The sequence below is a fragment of the Heloderma suspectum genome, chromosome 6 (assembly GCF_057233095.1).
Source record: "Heloderma suspectum isolate Gila_16-S chromosome 6, 16-S_ref, whole genome shotgun sequence".
NCBI lineage: Eukaryota > Metazoa > Chordata > Lepidosauria > Squamata > Helodermatidae > Heloderma > Heloderma suspectum.
The window spans coordinates 3,718,310-3,739,087 of record NC_139463.1 but is presented as its reverse complement, the minus strand read 5'-3'; the positions used below and the strand labels follow the sequence as shown (position 1 = coordinate 3,739,087).

General features: G+C 47.5%; 1 pseudogene; it reads left to right on the top strand.

Moving 5' to 3' along the window:
- The first annotated feature begins 6,295 nt into the window (after nt 1-6,295).
- On the top strand, nt 6,296-14,597 carry LOC146340382 (NXPE family member 1-like; annotated as a pseudogene).
- The last annotated feature ends 6,181 nt before the right edge of the window (nt 14,598-20,778 follow it).

The window sequence follows — 20,778 nt, the reverse complement described above, 5'->3', positions numbered from 1 at the left end:
GGTGCTGTTGCACTCATGCCCTGCTTGTGGGTTCCTGGCCGACAGCTGGTCAGCCACTGTGTGAACAGAATGCTGGACTAGATGGACCCTTGGTCTGATCCAGCAGGGCTCTTCCGATGTTCTTAACACATCAGTCAAGCAAACAAACCATAAGATGTACCATTAAACAACAAAACAAAAATACCATTTCATCACATCTTCCTATAGAGCAGGTGTGGGGAACTGAGAGCCCTTCAGCCAGCTGCAGCTTCCCCAACTGGCCCACTGCCCCCTCCACACACTCCCCACAGCAGCTGCACATGAAAAACCCCCGCTCACTGGATCCAATGGGAGGCTTTTTAAAAGCCTAATTGCCATGCTGGGTGGGTATTTTCAGGGGGGTTGCAGTGTATGAGGAGGGTTAACACTTCCCTTCCCAGCTGTGACCACCTCCAAATTGTCCTCTCATTCTACAATTTAGCTGGTGTGTGTGTGACTGTGTGTGTGTGCGCATGTGTCTGTGTGTGTGTGTGAAAGCATATGGCTGCGGCAGTGCCCACTTTTAGGAGTCCAGCCCCCACTACATGTGGCCCATGGATGGTTACTCATAAGGGACTGAAGTTTCTGTATCCCTCCTGTGCAGGAAAGTATGAATCGAGACTAGAAAATTCTCTATGTCTTCCACAGAGGCAGCTGGGCTGCAAGGGTGATTTCTCTTTAAGGGCAAGGGAGATGAAGTTGCCCTTCCTTCCACCATTCACTCTCTAGGGCAGACTTTCCCAGCCTGGTGTCCTCCATATGTGTTGGACTACAGCTCCCATCATGGCTGGGTATGATGGGAGTTGCACTCTGACACATCTGGAAGCCACCAGGCTGGGGAAGCCTGCCCTGGAGAGCAGGTAATGCATTTATTGTGCAACCTCCTCCACAGCCTCTGTTACTGTTGCTGGCGGTGCCAGGTGCAAGGCAGGGGCATCTGAGCATGCCTGGCTGCTCTCCATTTCTTCCTTCCTCCTTCTGTCCTGGCTCAGGCATTGTCAATCAATAATGAGTTTCTCTAGGAAGGAAGGAAGACCTTCCTTCCAGGCAGGCGGTTCTTGGTAGGGATGTATGGATTGTGCAAAATCCATTCTGTGTGTGTGTTGTAGATTGTCAGGCATCTTTTGTTCCATCATCTGCCCATCAATGAAATTGGATTTTGTTTTGTTTGCAAATTTGCGCAAATGTGCATTTGCACAAATCCCCCCAAAATGTTATTTTCACAGTTTAGGCTATGGGGGAAATGCACATTTTTGGCTGGGTTTTTTAATTTTGTGTATTTTTCACCAACAAAATTTGTGCAAAATTCGAGAAAGTTAGAGATCTAGTCCACAAGTCTGCAGAATCCACCCGACAGGGAAAAAGCCAGTCCACCGTGGAATCCATCGGTTGGATTCATGGAAATCCAAACTCATTTGGATCCATTGCGGATTCCTCCGATGTCCCTAGTTCTTGGGGATGCCCTGCCAGTTTTCCAAATATGGTTTCCCCACAGCCAATTGGGGCCCTTCAGGATGCCCACAGCCAATCAGTGTGCTTGGTTGCTGGGCCCTGGAGGGAGAGTGGAGGACAGGGGGGCAGTCCTAACCAATGGCATTCTGCCTGAAAGGTGGGGGGCAGGCATTGTATAATGGAAGAATGATTGGAGGAAGGACTGGGGGGAGGCAGAATGTGCAGAATTAGGCATGGCCATTGGAAGTGTCTGTTCGTGAGGAGAGTGGGAGGAGGGTGGAAGAAGAGAGAGGCAGGGAGGTGGCAGAGGGCACTAGTGACATGGGAAACAAGCTTCATTGCCATTGGTCAGACTACTGTTTGCTCCAAATGTGGACCTGTTGCACTAATGAATATGTGTTTATTCTTTTAAATAAGTATATTCTGCTCTGGATGGATTTGAACATTGGCATCTCTCACTCCACATGCTCAGGATACAAAGTGAAGAGTCCTTCTGCTCTCTACAAATCAGGAGGGTGTAGTGGTGGCAGCTGGTATTTTGCGGGGTCCTCCTACGTTATTGTGTTTTATGCTGTCTTGGCACATATACTACTTTTATATTGTTGGTTTTATTGTGATGTTGTTGTTGTAAAATGCTTGGAGAAATTTATTGTATGAAGTGTTTAATTTAATTAATCAATACATAATTTAATAAACAAATTGGAAGACTTTGTTACCTCTGGACTCAGTAACCTCTTGGGCAGAGTCTTATAGAGGGCTATACTTGCATCTGTCAGGAGTGCCCTGGCAGCCTCTTTCAGTCTACTCCAATAGCTAACTCAAGACACAGACAAAAGGATTCTTTTCAAGGCTTTAATCCTTTTACAACTTAATGACTCTTTCAGATGCTAATCACCAGCGACTAAGCAAGGAACAGCAGAGTAGCCTATGCTCCAGGTTAGGCAGTTGATCCCTGTTTGTAGGAGAATCACAGGAAGACCCTGAACTTATGGGCTAGGGAGAGATCCTCCCTCTTTCCCTTGGGTCCTTGGGACGTGACCGTTGCTTGTGCGCCAAACGAGCGCTATGCCTCCTTTACGCGCCCTCCATCGCTCATCGTTCTTTGCGTCTGCGTCGAGCATCTAGCAAGCCCTGTTCCCGCACTTTCTCACTGCTAGGATCACTATCTATCCCAGGAATGCTGGCAGGAGGAATCTGTGCCTGCCTGTGAGGGATGAGCTGGCTCCTCTCCCATGGATTGCTGTTCTTCCTCAGAATCAGAACTACTCTGGGGTTCTTTCGGCTCAGTTTCCACCCTGACAGCATCACATATACAGGGCTGTGGGGCCATTTCCAACCCCCCTTGGATTGACCCAGCAGAGGCATGCCCTGTCCCACAGATCAATAGGAAGAGTGTCGAGGCCCATAAACACCCTCCCCACCAGCCAATCAGAAGACAGACAGCCAGATTTGATAGAGGCAGCCATTTTGCTTGCTGAGGCCTGTTCTGAGGAGACAATGTGGAAGTGTTGAGCACCCCTTTGAGACCCATGATTTTTTCCCTCGCCCCAAGCACCCTTGAACATTCAACCCAAAAGGCATTGGGCAGATTCATAGGTCATAGCCAAGCAATGCCTAGCAGCTCAGCATTTCCTCTGCTACAGCTCCTGAAAATGTAAGAAAAAATATTACGCTGTAACAGAGAACTTACCTGTAGCCACTTTTACAGAGGGGCAAGTTCTTGTCCCTGAAACCATGAGAATGGAAAATTTCGGATGGCTTTTCCAGTGCAGCCTGAAAGCAGCCTGTTAAAAAACACACACACATCGGTTCCTCACTTTGTCACCAATAACAAAGTCAAGAGCAAGGCACGAAGCAGCGTAATAGAACTTTAAAAACAAAAATGTGTGTGTTTGTGTGGGGGGGGAATTACAGCTCAGAAAACCTTCAGCTATATAGATTCCTAAGAATTCCTAAGAAGTTATAATTGCAGTTTTCACAGAATTATCGGTTCAAGCCTAGAGGTGTTAGCCATGCCGTTGCTCTTTCACCCAGGAAAACACCTTCTGTAGCCAGGAAAAAGCAAGCTCTCTCTTGTTCAGAAAGGACACGATATGAGTTGATAGTGAGTTTTTCATTAACCTTATCTAGCAGCACCTGTTGTTTTTCTGCAGAACACCAGGTTTATTTGGAGAACTTACTCTTTGGTTTACACAGGCCCTCGCATTGCGGAGAAAATTGTTATATCGTGATTTCAGTGCTTTCATATTCTATATTGTTTTATCCTACACCCAGAGAGCTTCGCGTATTGGCCAGTATACAAATGAAATGAATGAATGAATAAAAATAAATAAATAAATGCAATGGAGTGAAGGCTCTGTCCTAAATGCTTGCAGGTGAATTTGTAACAGACTCAGGCCTGCTTTTAAAGAAGTGTTCTCCAGAATAATACCAGCATAGATATTGCTCAGTGGGTTCATGTAAAACTCTACTATCGACCCACAAAGGGTTGATAATACTTTCCGAAAACTCCATTGCTTCAGCTGTGACTGTTTTTCATCTAAATGGGGATTATTTAATGATACAAATGCTACCTTATACAGTTGTTGTACATGGTTAAATAATGGAAAGCTTGCTTGATTTAATTCAATTCAGGTGTTCCATTATAGAAGCATGATTTTTAGAAACCCCAGTTGTATCTTAAGTGTGATGAGGGTGATGGTCCAGATTACAGGTAGTTCGTAATCTGTTCTGAACTATGTTCTCCAAATAAACCTGGTGTTCTGCAGAAAAACAACAGGTGCTGCTAGATACAGTGTGTCCTTTCTGAACAAGAGGGAACCTGCTTTTTTATGTCTCCATAAGAGGTTTTCCTGGCTGACAGAGCAATGGCACTGCCAACATTTTCTGTATCTTTCACAGAGGTGACTGAAATGTCTTTGGCTCGTCTTAGAAGGCCATTCACTTTCGTGGTCCTTCTGCTTGGAGCAATCATCATCGTCACCTGCCATCTCAGAACCAAGACTAAGGAAGGAATCTCTGCCCTGTTTTCTGTAGCAAACTCCTTCATAAAGCTGAAAAGTGATCTGTGGATGCCTAATTAACTGATAAATTAGTGTCCCTTTCATGAAATCCTTAAAGCTGATGCTGTGCTAGTACCTGATCATTCCTATAGGGTCAGGACCACAACACATGTATAGGGGAGGTTTAAACCTTCCCCTCCTAGCCACTTGTTTCCCTAAACTTGCGGGGCGGGGGGATATTAGGGGGAAAAGCAGCTGGGAAAGAAAGGTTTAAACCTCCCATACCTATGGTGGTCCTGAACTGGAGCAGGGCTCCATATGCTCACTTATGAGTAAAAAAAAGAAAGAACAGGTAAGCTGGACTCATATGTATTTAACTAATTGTGTAGTTTAGCCCTGTCACTCTCTGTTTGCTGAACAAACAGTTGAACCCTTGTAACTCTGTCTTTCTCCATTCATGCTTAAGAATACCATCTTAGGGAATCACATGAAGCAATTGGCAGCAAGCCAAGTTGCTGCAGGTATTGGTAAGGATATTTTCCTTGTAATTCTCATATCTATAACAAGGCCTATTTCATAATAACATCAGGAAAAAAGCATCAGTAGTTCATACTCTGGTCTCCTCTCACTTAGACTATCATAATGTGCCCTATATGTAGTTGCCCTTGAAGACGGTTCGGAAATTGCAGCTGGTGCAGAATGTGGTGGCCCACCTGATTAAAGACAGCTGTCGCCAAGACCACATCACTCCAGTGCTGAAGGAGTTGCACTGGTTACCAGTTGTTTTCCGGGACCAATCCAAGGTGTTGGCATTGACGTTTAAAACCCTATATGGTTCTGGCCTAGTCTATCTTCAGGAGCGTCTCCAACAACACCAGGGATGCCACTCAACAAGATCAGCCTCAGTAGGCCTTCTGTCTGTCCCATCAGCCAGGACAGCTAGGCTGGTGAGGACTAGGGAGGGGGCCTTTAGTGTGGTGGCCCCACTCTGTGGAATTCCCTCCCTAGTGACCTCCGCCGTGCCCCCTCTTTGATGAGCTTCTGCCAGGCTTTGAATACCTGGCTGTTCAGGTGGGCATTTGGGGTAGATTAGGTTTGTTGGTTTGTTTTTTAGAGCAATGTTGTTTTGTTCAGTTGATTATGTAAATTTGTGGTATTTTGTACTGTTATTTGTATTGTACGCTGCCTAGAGTGGCCGGGTAGCCGGCCAGATGGACGGCTAATAAGTCTAATCAATCAATCAGTCATGTCAGTTTGTGAACAATGCTTATTAAGGCAATAAAGAAAATACAATGTGTAGCTTATATTCCCTCCTTGTGTTTCCCTGAAGTTGATAAATGAATCCCAAGCTTTTCAGATGTTTTGACTAGTCACATTTAGCTTTTCTTTTTATTCAGATGTATTTGGAAGGACTTTAACTCTGCTTTGCATACAGAAGGATCTGGGATCCATCCCCAGCATCTCCAATTAAAAAACTTGACAGAGACTATGGAGAGCTGGTGGACAAATAGTGTGATGTCATATAATGCAGCTTCCTTTTTCCCATGGTTTAAACAACCCAGAGTTCACAACCCAACAACAAACCATGAGTTCCCTTTCTGGGTTGTTCATGGTTAACAAACCATGGTTTGTTAGTGCAGCCAGGTTCCCACATCACGACAACCCAGAATTCAGTAACATTTGGGTTAAATAAACCACGGGTTAGTATTATGTGCAAGCAAGTCATAATATGAAATGGTATATAGCAGCTTCCTATTTCATACTGTCATGTGTTAAACTCTTAAACTTGTTCAATCAAAGATGGCAGGAGCATAATCTGGCCAATGAAAGATGGCAATGCAAGCCATACCAGGATGGCATGGGCAGAAAAGGAGGAAGAAGTAAAAGACACCCTTACACAACTGGACCGGCTGATGCCCAGTGTCGCTTTCACCCATATTCAAAACACCACAAGTGCCAAGAACAGCAAAGCCACCATATTGCACCACAAAGACCCTTATGGCATTGGGGAGCACCTGATGATTCGGCTGGAGTTGTACGACCACGTGGGGAAGAGGAAGGCATACGGAGGGGACTTCTTACGAGCAAGGATCTATTCATCGAGTCTGAATGCCGCAGCTTCTGGGCTTATCGAAGACTATAGGAATGGGACGTACCTGGTCAATTTCACCCTGTTTTGGGAGGGTGATGCCAGAGTTTCCCTCTTGCTGATCCACCCCAATGAAGGGGTTTCTGCACTGTGGGCAGCCAGGAAGAAAGGCTACGACAAAATAGCTTTCATGGACAAATTTTTAAATGGAACATTCAGCTGTCCTCACTGAATGTGGTTTCAACATGGCAACAAAGGAAGAACTCTGTGAGTATCTAGATGAACGAGACCAGGAGGCCTTCTACTGCGTGAAACCAAAGAATGTGTCTTGCGAAGCTTTCGTCTCCCTGAAGTCCTACAATACACCAATATACTCCTTTGAGCTCCAGGCCAATCAGAAATCCCTAGACTAGCCCTCCCAATCTGATCTTCTCCAGAAGTATTTGACTACAACTCCCAGCCAGTATGGTTGGCTAGAGGATGCTGGGAGGTATAGTCCTACACATCTGGAGGGTGCCAGGTTAGGGAAGGCTGCCCCAGGTAAGTCCTTGTGGAGGTGTATCCTAACTTGGATCCTCTCCAATATTATTTGGAAAATAAGTCAAAATAGGGGTGCCTTATCACCTATCCTTCCCAGCAGTGGGTTGTTGTTGTTGTTGTTCAGTTGTTCAGTCGTGTCCGACTCTTCGTGACCCCATGGACCATAGCACGCCAGGCCTTCCTGTCCTGCGCTCTCTCCCGGAGTGTGCTTAAGTTCATATTCATTGCATCGGTGATGCTATCTCATCCTCTGTCGTCCCCTTCTCCTTTTGCCTTCACTCTTTCCCAGCATCAGGGTCTTTTCCAGAGAGTTTTCTCTTCGCATTAGGTGGCCAAAATATGTGAGCTTCAGTTTCAGTATCTGTCCTTCCAATGAGCACTCAGGGTTGATTTCCTTTAGGATGGACTGATTTGACTTCCTTGCAGTCCAGGGGACTCGTAAGAGTCTTCTCCAGCACCACAGTTCGAAAGCATCCATTCTTCGGCGCTCAGCCTTCCTTATAGTCCAGCTCTCACAGCCATACATTACTACTGGGAAAACCATAGCTTTGATTAGACGGACCTTTGTCGGCAAGGTGATGTCTCTGCTTCTTACTATGCTGTCTAGGTTTGCCATAGCTTTCCTCCCAAGGAGCAAGTGTCTTTTAATTTCATGGCTACAGTCACCGTCTGCGGTGATCTTGGAGCCCAAGAAAGTAAAATCTGTCACTGCTTCCATTTCTTCCCCTTCCGTATGCCAGGAAGTGATGGGGCCAGATGCCATGATCTTAGTTTTTTGAATGTTGAGTTTCAAACCAGCTTTTGCACTCTCCACTTTCACCCTCAACAAGAGGCTCTTTAGATCCTCTTCTCTTTCTGCCATTAGGGTGGTATCGTCTGCATATCGGAGGTTGTTGATAATTCTCCCGGCAATCTTAATTCCAACCTGTGATTCATCCAACCCGGCGTTTCTCATGACGTACTCTGCATATAAGTTAAATAAGCAGGGTGTAGGGATGTACGAAAGTCACTTACCTGGTCTCGCAGCTTGCTTCGCGGTGGGGGGGAGGCGCTTCACTTCTCCCCCCGAAGTTCAGGCGAGGGGGGAGGCATCCTGCCTTGCCCAGCCGAAATTCAGGCTGGGGAGAAGCGCCCCGTCTCCCCGGCTGCGAACTACGAAAGTAAAAAAAAAACAAAAAAACCCTGTGATATGCTACGTAACGATTTACGCAGCCTATCATGGCTAGATTTGCAAAGTCAGCCGTGATAGGCTACGTTAATCATTACGTGGCCTATCACGGGTGACTTTGAAAAAAAAAAAGCGCATACGCAAATGGCGGCCCCCATGGGGCGCCGCCATTTGCGTTCCTTATTTGGTCCCTGTAGTCTACGTAAAGATTTACGTAGACTACAGCGAAAATAAGGGCAACGCTTATCGGAGAATTTCACCGCCGATTTCGGGGGGCCGAATGCATTGGCGCTCGGCCTCCCGAAGATTCGGGGAGACATTCTCCGCCATCCCTAGCAGGGTGACAATATGCAGCCTTGTCGAACTCCTTTCGCAATTTTTAACCACTCGGTTGTTCCATGTCTTGTTTTTACTGTTGCTTCTTGACCCTTATACAGGTTTCTCAGGAGACAGGTAAGGTGGTCTGGTACTCCCATCTCTTTCAGAATTTGCCACAGTTCGTTGTGATCCACACAATCAAAGGCTTTAGCGTAGTCAATGAAGCAGAAATAGACGTTTTTCTGGAATTCTCTTGCTTTCTCCATGATCCAGCGAATGTTGGTAATTTGATTTCTAGTTACTCTGCCTCTTTGAAACCCAGCTTGTACTTCTGGTAGTTCTCAGTTCACATACTGCTGAAGCCTAGCTTGTAGGATTTTGAGCAGACATACCTTGCCAGCATGTGAAATGAGTGCAATTGTACGGTAGTTTGAACACTCTTTGGCATTACCATTCTTTGGGATTGGAATGTAAACTGACCTTTTCCAGTCTTATGGCCACTGTTGAGTGTTCCAAATGTGTTGGCATATTGAGTGCAGCACTTTAACAGCATCATCTTTTAGGATCTTAAATAGCTCAGCTGGAATACTGTCATCTCTGCTAGCTTTGTTGTTAGTAATGCTTCCTAAGGCCCACTTGACTTCACTCTCTAGGATATCTGGCTCAAGTTCAGTGACTGCACTATCATGGCTATCAGATGCCATGATCTTCGTTTTGTTAATGTTGAGTTTCAGACCAGCTTTTGCACTCTCCGCTTTCACCCTCTACAAGATGCTGTTTAGATCCTCTTCGCTTTCTGCCATTAGGGTGGTTTCGTCTGTGTATCTGAGGTTGTTGATAATTCTACCGGCAATCTTAATTCCGACCTGTGATTCATCCAACCCGGCGTTTCTCATGATGTACTCTGCATATAAGTTAAATAAGCAGGGCGACAATATGCAGCCTTGTCATACTCCTTTCCCAATTTGGAACCAATTGGTTGTTCCATGTCCGGTTCTTACTGTTGCTTCTTGACCCTTGTACAGGTTTCTCAGGAGACAGGTAAGGTGGTCTGGTACTCCCATCTCTTTAAGAATTTGCCACCGTTTGTTGTGATCCACACAATCAAAGGCTTTAGCGTAGTCAATGAAGCAGAAATAGACATTTTTCTGGAATTCTCTTGCTTTCTCCATGATCCAGCAAATGTTGGCGATTTGATCTCTAGTTCCTCTGCCTCTTCGAAACCCAGCTTGTACTTCTGGTAGTTCTCAGTTCGCATACTGCTGAAGCCTAGCTTGTAGGATTTTGAGCATCACCTTGCTGGCATGTGAAATGAGCGCAATTGTGCGGTAGTTTGAACACTCTTTGGCGTTGCCCTTCTTTGGAACTGGAATGTAAACTGACCTTTTCCAGTCTTGTGGCCATTGTTGAGTGTTCCAGATTTGTTGGCATATTGAGTGCAGCACTTTAACAGCATCATCTTTTAGGATTTTAAATAGCTCAGCTGGAATGCTGTCATCTCCACTAGCTTTGTTGTTACTAATGCTACTATGTTGTTATTAATGCTACTATGTTGTTACTAATGCTAATGCTTTGTTGTTACAGCAGTGGGTAGGATAGGTGATAAGGCATCTCCTGTGCATTGCCACCAACCATGCTTCTGAAGGGAATGGCACATGCAAGGGGGGTACAACAGATGACCTGCAGGTGCACATGGGAAGAGCTAGAGTCTGAATTCAGTTCACCTGATTTTCTACCAGGTTCACACTATAACGTTTCTTGTTTCACATCTGGAACATGCTGGGATCTTTCCTGGGCCATTTCAGTACACTTTTCCATCTGTTTCCAGTAAGAGCATAGGATTCATCGTGCTAGATCAGACCAAGATGCTTCTAGCCAAACCTTCCATTTCCAGTAAGTACCACTTAGATATGAGTATTCGGTGTGATAAAACCAGCAACACTCTTGCTGATTGGTATGTTCTCAGTTGTTTTTACTCAATGGTCATTTTCTCTCTGTTTTGAAGGTCAAGCGTTGGAATTGAATATCCCTCAGACATTTGGAGACATCCATGATGCACCCTGTGAAAGTAACATGAGTTTTCTGGTTTTCCCCCCCATCTGGCCCAGGGTGCTTCCAGACAGAGAACTCTGAGCACTAACAGATACAAGGCGGATAAAAAGCTAATCCATCTTTCCTTCTTCAATGTTTTTTTGTTCCTAAAAAGAAATTACATGGGAGAAGTGATGGGAAAGCATGGGCGGGGGGGCTACACATTGGAGGTGATGCCTTCTGGACCTCTGTAAAATTCTGTGAATTGGGCGATGGCACTATAAAAGCCACGCCTGGAAGCACCCAAGGACAGCCTAGCCATAGTCCCCTCCTTCCCTCGATCCTGCCTCTGCTTGGGAAAACCAACAAGAAAGGCTGTGCTGAAGCCCTTATTCCTCCAGCCCTTCGAGGTCACCGAGTCTTCTCCTTCTCTCTCTGTGCTTGGACGCTTGGGCTGCTCTGCTGGTTTCAGTTCTTTTACTTCCTGTGAGCCATTCGGAAAGTTCTTGCGGTGGAAGCAGTATACCAAACAATTATAAGAAATGTATTAATATTCTAGTGGTGCTTCATCCTGGGACATTTCCAATAAAATGGCTCCTCCTTCAGAATTGACACATGGCTCCTCGGGGGTAGAACCGATGGGCTATGAAATGTTACCTGTGAGGTGGCTACTTTTCTAATTCCTGGGGCTTTGTGATTCCCACTGATTGTCCCGGGCACTATGCAGCCATTGGCATCTTCCTTTCAATGCCGCTTCTTGCTTTTTATTTGTCTCCTTTTACCAGGCAGCAGGACAACGGTAATCAAGACATGCAGGTTTAGGGTAAATTCCCCATTTCCCAGTGGCTTTGCATTACAGAACCAGTGGCACCCCGTTGTCTGCAACGTGGCCACTTCCAACACCTTGGAACAGATTTACACTTGCTTGGAAGGAAAGATGATTTACCTCCTGGGAGACTCAATGGGCATCTCTACCCCAGCCTAAAATCCTGTTTTAAAATGGGGCTTTCTGCTTCCGCCTTAAATGCATGATCACAATGACTCCCTCTTTCACCAGCTTCCTTTCCCCCCTCCCATTCCCCCCTCCTTCCCCCCATATCTGAGTCTTCCATTATCTTTCATTGATCTGGCTCCTCTACTTGCTGCTTTTCCTCTTTTCATGGGGGAAACTCAAGCGGAACACCACAGGGTAATTTGATAGCTCATTATCTGCGATCTATTTAAAAATGGAACAAAGGGCATTTAGTGCAGAAGACGCCCTAGAGGGTCACGGCATCATGTAAAGAGCCCACAAAATTCCGTAAAGGAGCAATCTCATTCATAGGATAAAAGCTCCATGTAAAGAAAACCAACGATATGACGGTGAATAGAGTATCTCACAATGAATGTGAACAGTATGTACACACAGCTTTGTTCCCTCTAATATGTATCTGCTTGCTTCTGGTATCCAGAATCCTTTCTGTGCCCTCAGCCTAATTCTAAATTTAAAATTATTTCTATGACACCTTCCTGGTATCCAGAATCCTTTGTGCACCCTAAACATAGTTCTTCCAGTCTTTCTTTTATGAATTACATTTAGCAAAGCTGTTTCACGCAACATGGCTATAGTGTTGATGTGTGCTGTAATCGATCTGGTTACTGAAAATACTATTTTAGACATTTGCCTTGGATGGCAGCAGAGCTAAGCAAAAATGGCAAGGTTTAGTGAGGTTGATGAAAGGATGGAGCTCACTGACTGGATGGTCTTCAGGAAGGCAATATACTTCCCCAATCTCTACTGACAGTATTAAAGAGGATCTACCTGAGAGGGAACTGCCAGACGAGGTTGCTGTTTGCTCTGTGTGAGTTCCGTGAGGTCCTGTAAAATGTTCAGAAAGAAAGTAGTGAAATCAGTTTAATAAAAACTAAATGCTAACATGGCATGACATGACATGACATGACATGACATGGCCAGAAACATTCAAATCCAGTGGAAAAAACCCCCCACCCCTTAGTCACTGTGCATGAATACCTGACAACAGATCACAACTTTGTTAGTCAGGAGATCAACAACACAGCAGGTGACAAAGACATGGCTGTAGCCATTTCCCTGGGCCAACACTTCCACCCCTTCCCCATCGAGATCTTCATCTGCAGGGTGATTAATATTCGGGGAGCCATCCAGCGCCTTCTCCTGAGGAGTCCAGGAACGCAAGTCATCCTCAAGGGAGGGAACATCCAGGAGATGACATAGACCAGGAGCGATTTATTGATTATATCAAAAATAAGTGGCACTTTTTGGAAATCGAAGGTTTGGCTACAAGTGTCTTGGTCTGGTCTAGCAAGATGAGTCTTATGCTCTTACTGGAAACAGACGGAAAATTGCATTGAAATGCCCCAAGAAAGATCCCAGAGTGTTCCAGATGTGGAACAAGAAACATAATTGTGTGAACCTGGTGGAAAATCAGGTGAACTCAGTTCAAACTCTAGCTCCTCCCATGTGCACCTGCATAGAATCATAGAATAGTAGTAGGGTTGGAAGGGGCAAAAATCCAAGTCAAAGCATCCCTGACAGATGTCCAGTGTTGTCTTGAATGCCTCCAGTGTGGGAGAGCCCACCACCTCCCTAGGTAATTGGTTCCATTGTCATACTGCTGTAAGAGTCAGGACGTTTTTCCTGACGTTCAGCCGGAATCTGGCTACCTGTAAATAGGGATGTACGAAAGTCACTTACCTGTTCGCGGATTATGCTGATGCTGGGGGGGAGGCGCTCCGTCCCTCCCCCCCTCCGAATCCTGGCCGGCCATCTCCGCTCTGCAGGGATTCTGCGGAGCCACTGGCCGTCTCCGCCAGCGGCCGGACATCCGGCCGCTGGCTAGCAGGGACGCAAATGGCAGCAGCCATAGCCGCCGCCGTTTGCATCTCTGCAGTCAGCCGTGATAGGCTACGTAAATGTTTACGTAGCCTATCACGGCTGAGTAAAAAAAACCAACGCGCGTATGCAAATGGCGGCGCCCATGGGTGCCACCATATGCATTCCTTATTTTGGCACGTCTAGTCTACGTAAACATTTACGTAGACTATGGTGAAAATATGGGGAACGCAAATAGCGTAGACGCTACGCTATTTGCGTTCCCCTTATTTTCGCCGCAGTCTACATAAATGTTTACGTAGACTAAGACGTGCCAAAATAAGGAACGCAAATGGTGGCACCCATGGGCGCCGCCATTTGCATACGCGCGTTTTGTTGTTGTTGTTTTTGTTGGTTTTTTTAATCAGCCGTGATAGGCTATGTAAACGTTTACGTAGCCCATCACGGTGTTTTTTAAAATTTAGCCGTGATAGGCTACGTAAATCTTTACGTAGGCTATCACGTTGTTGTTTTTTTAAAACTTGGAAATAGCGGTGGCGGCAGCCGGTCGGAAGACCGGCCGTCGCAGCCGCCGCTGCCAAACCACCGCCGGAGCTGCTGCCGGAGCCGCCGCCGCCGCCAGGAAGATCTGCCCCAGGTAAGTCCCGTCCCGGGGGGGCGGGGGGGGGCCGTTCCGCTACCGATTTCAGGTGGACGAATGCGCTGGCATTCGGACTCCCCAAGATCCGTCGCGGAACTTTCATACATCCCTACCTGTAACTTGAGCCCATTGTTCCATGTCCTGTACTCTGGGATGATCGAGAAGAGATCCTGGCCTTCCTCTTTGTGACAACCTTTCAAGCACTTGAAGAGCACTATCGTATCTCCCCTCACTTTTCTCTTCTCCAGGCTAAACGTGCCCATTTCTTTCCATCTCTCCTCATAGGGCTTTTTTTCCCCCATGGCTATACCCAATATCTTGCAGCAAAGGACATTTTTCAGGATCTGGATTTGTGTTTTATTGATGCACGGGACATGACCATTGCCTACATCACAAGCAATGTTCATCCACCCGATCATGTGATTGGAAATCAAATTAGTATGTTCTTAAATTATATATGTTATGACACTACAGCAAATCCAATCTGAAAACTCTCATCATACAAAGCAAAGAATTTTGGATTGAGAAGCAAAGGCATCAATTAAAACCCTGTTAAATCGGGGTGGTTTAAAGGGATACTCTAAATGTACTTTTAATTGCAGAATTTACACAGAAGTAGACCTACAACACCATCCTCCCACAACTTTGTTGTCTTCTGTCACCCGCATAATGTTCCCAAATTTCAGCCTTTTACCACTTACTATTTTCTTTCTGGGGGGGGGGGGGAACCTGGATGTGAGACATAAAATATCTCAAGAACCTATTGATTTTGCCTTTGGGGTATACTGTCTTCTTCGGAAGGGAGAGAGAATCCTCCAGAAAAGTGTCTATGAGTTTTTCACCTGATAAAGACCCATGTCGAAAAGCTTTGGGAACTTAGTTGGTGCAGCTGTTCCTTTTTGGTTTTTTGTATTTATGTTTCCAAAACTAGGCAACGAATCTTGGGGTATAAAACTGTACCATGGATTTTCCAAATTAAACTGGTCTAGCAGAGCAGGCATAAGTACTCCGAGTTTCAGTAGGATGGCACAAACCATAATATTTACTGCACCAGAGACAGAAACTTAAGTGTTATGGGGTAGAAAAATATACTGCAACACTAAGAAAAATTCACTTTTTAGTAGTAATAAAGTTTCACCAAAAGTTTTACCTTGACAGTTTATAATACTTTTCTAAAATTTTGAGTTAAAAGATACTTGTTCTGACACCAGAGACACATTTCTGGTTGTGAGGCCTTTTATCACCCAGGATCCATTGGGAAATGGCTTGGGGTAATAAAATACCCCACAGATACCCCATTTGGGTATATTTTTATGGCTCTGAAATGAATGTTAAATACTATGGGACATTATCAAATACTGGATTTCGATTTAATTTTATTATTATTTCAGTAGCTTTTTGATTTGTACCTCACCTTTCTACCTAAAAATGGCACTCAAGGTGGCTTATAAACACAATTAAAACTGATTTAAGTAATAAAAGAATATGTTCCTTATTTTTTCTACACATGATTAACACGTTGCGCCGTGTCGGACAGGGCCCTGTGCGCACTGAGGGCTTTGGGCCGTCCAGGCCTCGGCGCCAGGCCACAGAGCTCGAATGGCTCCATCAGTCCACTGCTGACATCGGGGGGGGGGGGGGCGAGAGAGAGGGTTGAGGCGCAGGGCAGAAGAGGGGGAGCTTCCCAAGTCAGGGGTTGAGTGGGTCTGGCTAGGGAGCCCTCCCCCACCCCTTGTGGGTTGGTTGGATAGAATCCCATATGCACGTTTCCCCTTGCCTCTCTGTACGGGAAGGGCTTGTTTTTCTTTTCAGGAAAGGGGCGCTGCAATTCGGAGGGGGCCTGCAGTCTCCCTGAGGGGGCTGATCTCCAAGAGGTCCTCTCCTGGATGCAGCCCTGCCGTCCCTGTCCTGGCCGCCTTCAGGAGATGTCTGAGTGCTGTGTTTATGAAATTCTATTCATTCATTTATATATTTATTACATTTCTATACTGCAGAATAGCTGAAGCTCTCTGGGAGGTTCACAAGCAGAAGTGCAAAATACAGCATAAAATACAATACAAAATTTAAAAGTGTAAAACTATAGTATAAAAGTAAAACCAAAATAAAACCTAGCAGCAATGCAGAGATTTAACTACAATAACAGAGTTTAAAAAAACAGCGTTAAAAGACTAGAATTCCTTGGGAAATATAAAGGTCTGCACCTGGCGCTGGAAAGAGCATAAAGTAGGTGCCAGGTGAGCCTCTCTGGGAAGTTCATTCCACAGCTGAGGTGCCACAGCAGAAAAGGCCCTCTTCCTGGTAGCAATCCACCTCACTTCTTTTGGCAGGGGGTCCTGGAGAAGGACCACTGAGGATGATGTTAGGGTCTGGGTAGGCAAATATGGGAGGAGGCGATCCTTCAGATAACCTGGCCCCAAGCTGTTAAGGGCTTTGAATGTTAGTACCAGCACTTTGAATCAGGCCTGGATATAGACCGGCAGCCAGCACAGTTGGAAAAGTACTGGCATAATATGCCATCTTGGCCAGTCCCCATGAACAGTCTCGCTGCCCTGTTTTTGTCCAGCTGAAGTTTCCAGACCACTTTTGAAGGCAGCCCCATTTAACAGATTGCAGTAATCCAGGCTGGAGGTTATCAGAGCATGGATAACTAGGCTCTCTCTGTCCAGATAAGGATGTAATTGGCATATTGGCCTAAGCTGATAAAAGGTGCTTCATGCCACTGAGCCCACCTGCGCCTCAAGTGTCAGTTCTGGGTCCAAGAGTACCCCCAAACTAACAACCTGATCCTTTAGGGGGAGTGCAACCCACTCCAGAACAGGTTGAACATCACTTAGCCAGGCAGATGAACCACCCACTCAGTCTTGTATGGACTGAGTCTCAGTTTATTGGCTCTCATCCAGTCCATTAGCATGTCCAGGCACTGACTCAGAACAGCTGCTGCCTCACCTGGATTTGATGAGAAAGAGAGGTAGAGCTGGGTGTTATCTGCATATTGATGACACCTCAGCCCACACCTCTGGATAACCTCCCGGCCCCCCGCAGAGGTTTCGTGTAGATGTTAAACAGCACAGGGGATAGAATAGAGCCCTGTGGAACCCCATAGCATAGCTGCCAAGGCACAGAGCAATAATCCCCCAGCACCACCTTCTGGAGTCGGCCATCCAAGTAGGAGCAGAACCACTGCAGTGCAGTGCCTCCAACTCCCAACCCAGACAACCTATCCAGAAGGATACCATGGTCGATGGCATTGAAAGCTGCTGAGAGGTCCGGGAAAATCAACAGGATCAAGCTGCCCCTCTCCCTGTCCAAGCAAAGGCCATCCCACAAGGTGACCAAAGCAGCTTCCATTCCAAAACCAGGCCTGAAGCCTGACTGAAATGGATCTAAATAATGAGTTTCATTCAAGATTGCCTGGAGCTAGGGATGTACAAGAGTCACTTACCTCCCCGCAGATTATGTTGATGGTGGGGGGGGAGGCGATCCGTTCCTCCCCCCTGGAATCTTCCATGGCCGGCTGTGCTCCACGGCAGCTCCGCGGAGTAGCCGGCCAGGCCCAGGCCAGAGCCGTCTGCTACTGGATTTCCGGCTGCGGAGGGCTCTGGGTAAAAAAAACAAAAAACAAACCGCGTATGCAAATGGCGGCGGCTACGGCCACCGCCATTTGCGTTCCTTATTCTTGGCCGTCTTAATCTACGTAAATATTTACATAGACGATGACGGCGAAAATAAAGGGGAATGCAAATAGCGTAGCGGGCGCTATTTGCGTCCCTTTTTGATTCACCGTTTTAGCCTACATAAATATTTTTATCCGGAACATCCGCCCCAGGTAAGTCTCATCCCGGGGGGTATCCACGGGGGGTGGGGGGGGTGGCAGGCCATTCCACCACGGAGTTCGGGGGGCCGAGTGCACTGGCATTTGGCCTCACTGAGATCTGTGGCGGAATTCTCTGACATCCCTACCTGGACAAGTCTGACAACCACCCACTCAAGCACCTTGACCAGGAAGGGGATATTGGCTACTGGCCTATAGCTGCTAACAACACCTGGGTCCTGGTTAGACTTTTTCAGGAGTGGCCTGATTACCGCCTCCTTTAAAGTGTCTGTCACCACCAGTCCCTCTCTCAAGAAGGAATTTACAACCTCCTGCACCCACTGTAGTGTCCAATTTGTGACAAACTTTAGCATCTTTATCTTCAAAGTGCTGTGCAAGTTCGTCACAGCGTACTACTGAGGGTTCACCATTTCTCTCCCTGGCCCAGATTCTAGCAGGCCATGAACCACTCAGGAAAGCTACACTGGATGGCACCAAGAAGTAGGGATGTACGAAAATCACTTACCTGTTCACGGATTATGTTTATGGTGGGGGGGAGGCGTTCCGTCCCTCCCCCCGGAATCCTGGACGAGGGGGGAGGCGCTCCGTTCCTCCCCCCGGAATCCTGGACGGGGGGTGAGGCACTCCGTTCCTCCCCCCCGGAATCCTCGATGGCTGGCTGTGCTCCGCGGCAGCTCTGCGGAGCAGCCGGCCAGGCCCAGCCAGGCCAGAGCCGTCAGCAGCCGGATTTCCGGCCACGGAGGGCTCTCAGGGGGGGGGGGGGAATGCGTACGCAAATGGTGGTGGCTACGGCCGCCGCCATTTGCGTTCCTCATTTTTGACGTCTTAATCTACGTAAATAATTACGTAGACTAAGACGGCAAAAATAAGGGGAATGCAAATAGCGTAGTGGATGCTATTTGCGTTCCCCTTATTTTCGCCGTCTTAGTCCACGTAATTATTTACGTAGACTAAGACAGCCCAAAATAAAGAACACAAATGGCGGCGGCCATAGCCGCCGCTGTTTGCATACGCTTTTTTTTTTTTTTTTACCCAGACGTTTTAGGCTATGTAAAAACTTACGTAGCCTATCACGTGTGTGTAAAAAAAACAAACTGCAAATGGCGGTGGCGGCAGCTGGTCGGAAGACCAGCCACCGTTGCCACCGCAGCCGCTGCCGGAGCCGCCGCCGCCCGGAAGATCTGCCCCAGGTAAGTCTCGTCCCGGGGGGATCCGCAGGTGGTGGCGGGGGGGGTGGCAGGTTGTTCTGCCACAGATTTCGGGGGGCCGAATGCACTGGCATTCGGCCTCCCCGAGATCTGTGGCGGAATTCTCTGCCATCCCTACCAAGAAGATGCAATGGTGGTGGAAAAGAAACCTCTCTTTGCCACCCTTACTGCTGCAGAGTAGGCACAATAATGAACTCTCTGACCTGTGTGCAGTCAGCCTCAGCACGGGTTTCGCTCCACCTGCATTCTAGCTGCCTTCCCTCTTGCTTCATTGCCTTCAGCTCAGGTGTATATCAAGGAGCTAGCCGGGCTATGCTCAAAGGGAGAGGGCGCTTGGGCACAATTGTGTCAGCCACCTGAGTCATCTCTGCATTCCACAGAGTGACCTGGGCTTTGACAGAGGCACCAGCAGGAAAATCTCCAAGAGCCCTCTGGAATCCATCGGAATCCATTAGCCCCCAGGGGCGGACCATTTTAATAGGTCCCCCATCCTTGCAGGGGGAAAATGCCACCAAGTGTCTAATCCTCAGTAGTAAGTGATCCAACCATGACAAGGGGATAGATGTTAATGCCCCCAGTTTCAGATCACCATCCTCCTGCTCAGTCAAGAAAACCAAGCATGTGTCCTCTTACATGTGTTGTGTAGGGTTGGCGGAGAATTTCTCCCCGAAACTTCGGGGGGCCGAGCGCCAACGTGTTCGGCCCCCCGAACAAGTTTCGGGGAGAAATCCTCCGAACCCCCCCACCCCCCGCACCCCCCCCCCGGGACGGGACTTACCTTCGCCGAATGTCCCTCCTGGCGGCGGGTCCGGCTGGCGGTTCGGCAGGTGTTCGAGCGGGGCGGGAGCAGCGGCCGGTCTTTCGACCGGCTGCCGCCGCCGCCATTGCAATAAAAGAAAAAAAAAACGCCCCCTGATAGGCTACGTAACTACGTAAAGATTTACGTAGACTACAGCGACTAAATAAGGAACGCGAATGGCGGCTCCCTATGGGGGCCGCCATTAGCGTACGCACTTTTTTTTTTTTTTTTAAAGTCACCCGTGATAGGCTACGTGACGATTGACGTAGCCTATCACGGCTGACTTTGCAGATCTAGCCGTGATAGGCTACGTGAATCGTGAATCATCTACGTGAATACGTGAATCGTCACGTAGCCTATCAGGGGGCGTGTTGTTGTTTTTTTGGTAACTTTCGCGTTCGCGGCCGGGCGAGGCGGGAAGCCTCCTCCCCGGCCTGAATTTCGGCCGGGCGAGGTGGGAAGCCTCCCCCCCGGCCTGAATTTCGGCCGGGCCGAGGCGGGAAGCCTCCCCCCCCGGCCGGAACTTCGCGGGGGGAGCAGCGAAGCGCCTCCCCCCCACCGCGAACGTCCTTCGAGGACAGGTAAGGGACTTTCGTCCACCCCTAGTGTTGTGCCAAGGACATGTTGAGAGAGCACCATGGTTGTCATGGCAGCCATGAAGTCCTGAGTAACCCCAGATTAGGGATGTCAGAGAATTCCGCGACGGATCTCGGTGAGGCCGAATGCCAGTGCATTCGGCTCCCCGAAATCTGTCGCAGAACAAAGCCCCCGCCCCCCCACCCCATGAAAGGTGCACGGGACGAAGTCCCCGCTGCCCCCACCCCACAAAA